This window comes from Condylura cristata, unplaced genomic scaffold (genome assembly GCF_000260355.1).
Source record: "Condylura cristata isolate star-nosed mole 26May11 unplaced genomic scaffold, ConCri1.0 scaffold00028, whole genome shotgun sequence".
NCBI lineage: Eukaryota > Metazoa > Chordata > Mammalia > Eulipotyphla > Talpidae > Condylura > Condylura cristata.
The window spans coordinates 26,328-31,226 of record NW_004567129.1 but is presented as its reverse complement, the minus strand read 5'-3'; positions in this window follow the sequence as shown (position 1 = coordinate 31,226).

The following is a 4,899-nucleotide window of genomic DNA, read 5'->3' as shown; positions in this document are numbered from 1 at the left end:
AAACATGGAGCTTCCCTATGACCCAGCAATCCCACTCCTAGGTATCTACCCAAAAGACACAAAAACACTGATTGAAAAAGATACCTGTACCCCCATGTTTATTGCTGATTTATTTACAATTGGAAAAACATGGAAGCATGCCCAAAAGTAGAGGACTGTATTAAAAAGAAGTGGTACATATATACAAGGAATATTACTCAGCAACCAAAAAAGAGAAGCACATGTTTTTTGCAGCAACTTGAATGGAGCTGGAAAAGATCATGCTTAGTGAAGTGAGCCAGAAAGAGAAAGAAAAATACCGGATGGTTTCACCAATAGCAGGAGTATAATGGACCAGGCGAGAAAATAATGAACAACCATATACCAGAGACATTTTGTGGGGGTGGAATGGGGTATGGGATCAAAAACGGGGGTGGGGGTGGGGAGAGAAATGCACGGGATTATGGTGATGGAGCACGGGTGACTTCGTGATGGGAAACCCACGGGGATTACAATTGAGATGGGGAAAAATGTACAAAATGATGTAAAAATAAACTTTTGTAAAAAAAAATAAAATAAAAAGAATAGTGTTTAGGAATTAGCAAAGCCAAGTAAATACATGTTAAGTGAATGAGTGCATGAAAAGTCAATGTTCAGCAAATACTTATGGAAGAATAAAAATGTGGTGAAAAAGCATTTATTATTTCAACCCACCTATGAAGTGATTTTGCTATGCTCCTATGAACAGATATTGGAATATTATTTCGGCAATAATTTTCTTGCCAGGGATAAGGGAGTGGTAGAGAGAAGTGCATCTGGAATCAGAAAGTCAGCAGCTGAAGACTGGCTCCACTACTTGTTAGCTGGGGGCCAGTGTCCATGGGTAAATTCGTTCAAGAACCTTACATTCTTTATTGAAAAAAGCTGAGGAAAATCAGAATTCTTGTGAAAAGGTTTTTTGTGGTTAAAAGAGAATGCGTATGCAAAACACTGTTTTTCATTCCTGCTCTAAAACACTTTCTTAATTGACAATATCTACATTGATTTCTTTTGTCCTTGTCAACAACACATTGCCGACTGAACCTATAATATCAAACAAAGGTATATTAGTTTGCAGACAACTATCATCAACAACCAAATAAACAAATAGTCTGTAATACGTATAGTCAGATTTGGCTCAACAGAAAGAATGCTTAAGAAAAAATGTCTTCCTAGTCTCCTGATCAACATGTACATGGAAAATACAAGTCACATGCCTCGTGTATTTAGTCACAATAAAATAAAACTGAGATATTTCATGATCTAACAAGACCTATGAAAGCCAAACCTAGTTTAAATTATTGGCACATAAATTCTACTGATTATTACTAAATTATTTTGGGGTAATATAGAATAAATCAGAAATTTATTAGTGCACTTTTATGCTTTTCTCTCTTTAAATATTGTAGTAATTTTACTTCATATCCTGTGGAAGTTTTAATGCCAAATTGCATCTTAAGATGCAGATGAGAGCAACATTGAGAGTAAAATGTGCATGATCAAACACCACTTCATACCCACTACAGTGACTAATATCAGAAAAAATGGACAGCCATCCATGTAGATGAGGACATAGAAAAATTAGGAAAAGCATATATTGTTGGTTTCAATATAAAATGAACAAGTTTAGCAGTTTTTCAAGAAATTTAAGTTACAATTTAAAATAAGTTAAAAATAGAGGTTTTTGTTTGTTTTGTTTTGGTTTCGGTTTTGAAAAAGGAAAAACAAAAAACAATTCTTCTCCAAGGCTTCTACCCAAGAAAACATATGTTCACCAAAAACTTGCACACAGATGACCATAGCAACATTACGCATAATAGCCAAAAACATGGATAAAATCTAAATGCCTACCAACTGATGGGCAGGTAACAAACAACATGTGGTGTACCCACACATTGAACATTATTATTTGACAATAAATAGGAATGAAGTCTGATACATAATAACAAACATTAAACTTGAGAACACTAATGAAATAAGTCACACACAAAAGCCCAAATATTAAACAATTTCATTTATCTTAAACAACCAACCAGAAGAGGCAAATCTATGGAAACAGAAAGTAAATTAGTAGTAGTTATCTAACACTGTTGAGTTGTTAGGGGGAAATGAGAATGACTGCTAATATGCAGATTTCTTTACAAGGTGGTGAAAATGTTTTAAATTGATTGTAGTGATGGTTGTACAACGCTGTGACTATACTTAAAAAAAATAGTGTCTCTGGAGTTAGACTTGAACTTGACTTCCAGGACCATCATTCACTCTCCATAGAACAAACTTGGGAAGGCTATTTAACATGCTAAGTTAATTTGCAGTTGTAAACTAGGGATTATGATTTGTTGTAAGTGTTATATGAATATGCTGGGGACAAATATTAATCATATAGTAAATATCAACATATCTTCAAAATTCTGGCAGAAATTTATCCATATTTATTTTGATGTCCCTTGTATTTGAAATTGATTAATGACAATCAAAAATATATTTAGTGATCTATAATAAAAGAAATTTAATTTAAGAATATGGGTGACCACTTAAAAAGGATGACTATACATGAATTGAGCTAAAAGAGAGAGATGTTTTCAAGGCGAAGGGGAAAAGCACTGTTCCGTTGAGAATGCATGGCTGAAGAGGATGAGAAGAAAGGGACAGAGTACTAATAAATACAACATTAGAGTAGTATATAAACTGAGTACATATATCATTAAATACCTACTATGTACACTATCCCAGTAAGGAGGTTAAACAAGAATATTCTCTATCTCTCTATTCACAGCACCCATAACCTGATAGAGTACACATATACGTTTATAAATAGCCAAATAAGTAACAATGTGATGAGTATTGAAACAACAATTTAAAATGCTTAGGGAGGGAAAGTTCAACTTCAATACAATGAAGCACAGTGGAAACTAAAATTAGAGGTCCAAGAAAATGGATAAATTTGAAACCAACAAAACTTGAACTTAAAAATTTTGTTTCTAAACTTTATCAACTTAATATCAAGTTTTCAAATGGAATACCATAAAGTTTGCCTAATATCAAAATATGTAAGGAAGGCTAGGTTGGCAGCAACATTTGTGATGCTGACTCGTAGAAATATTTGAACTGTACATATCCAAATAGTTTTAAAACTTTCCAAAAGTTCAATGGAAACATTCCTTTCCATTTTCCCCATACAAAAAAAGAGTGTATATGTTGAAAACTTTTGTGTTGACATTTGCAGTTCTTCAGTTGTTGGACTTAGTTCTTCGGATAACTTTTTTTCATATAAATATATTAGTATTTAACTTTAAACAATACATGATTCAAGAGGTACTTTTACACATTTGTTTTATTTGATAATCTTAGAAGCACTCAAAATTTAATGTTATTGCAGAGAAAATGATTTTCATGATGTCCACCTGATTTACTTTTACTTCCTGAGTTTCAATGTCTGTAAAAGCAAGAGCCATCTAAATACTCTTTGCTTATCAAGACGTTTTTTTTTTAACAAGAAGTTTTTAACATGGATGTTTTACATTTATATAAACAACTTGACGATTTTCTGGAATATTTTCTAGAGAACACTATTAGATAATTGGGAAGATATATATATTAATTTCCCACATCACTAGAAATCAAATGACATCATATTGTAAGAGAGTTAGCTTATTCTTAAAGGTCCATGCTGTCCACCAAGCAACATAACAATTTTCATAGGCATTCCATCCATAAAGTAAACACAAGTAATTTTCTGTTAAATTCTGTAATTTTAAATAGTCCTATATAGCATGAATGCAATCTTCCTTTAAGTGATGTCATTTTGAACACTAATGAAATTAAATATTTAAACCTAAATTGTTTTATAACTAAATATTATTTTTAAGACAGATTACTAGGAATTTATGACATATACCACATAGTTAAATCAGTTTTAGAAAAAAAAACATTTAAATTCAATGGCCAAATTGTTCACATCAATTATGTTTAACATTGTAGGACTGAAATCTAAATTTAATTTCTCAATATCAACAAGCTACCAAATTATCTGCACTTTTATAGCTTTATTTTAAAAGATGCAAGTTGTGATGACATTAAAAAGAAAATGAATATTCAGAAAATTGCACACATCATGAAACTATTTAAATAAGGATTTAAATGCATCTATTGGTGTATGTATCTATGGTAAAATAAATAAGAAAAAAAACACATACTAAATTTGAGACAGCACTAAACTTTAGAGAAGGTGGGAAGAAAAAGGGATAGAGTAGGTATATGTTAGCGGCTTCAACTCTATTCATCTAACACGAAGGATAAATCTGCTTTTTATATATGTTGTATTGTATAAGTCTAAAATAATTCATTCAAAACAACCACCTTTGTGAATGCATCCTGCACACACACTCACTCATCTTTACACTAAATGCAGCTGATAGATTTTTTTAATTATACAAACGTGAAAGTGCTGAATTTTATTTCCTTAGTTCTTCCATGCCATTTTGTAAAAAACAAACAAACAAAACTAAAGATAACTTTCCTAAAAGAAGCAGCTCAACTACCTGCAGGAATAAACGTGACTCTTGCGAATGCTCCGTCTGAAGAAGCCCTTGCACCCATCACAGCTGGATGCTCCGTAGTACTTTCCGGTTGCTTTGTCCCCGCATATAGCATATAGAAAGTTGACGCTGTCGTCTGTAGTGTTCATATTTGTGGTTTCGGAGGCAGAATTGTCTGTTAAAAAAAAAGTAAGATTAGAGTTCAAGATACTAATAGATATTTTTAAAATTTAAACTGTCCTCCATAGGCTCAGAACAGTCAATTTCTTGGATGTTCTATCAATTGTCTTTCTAAAAAGATTTTAGTTATGCATACACAGCTGGGATACAGGCCAGAGGTGCA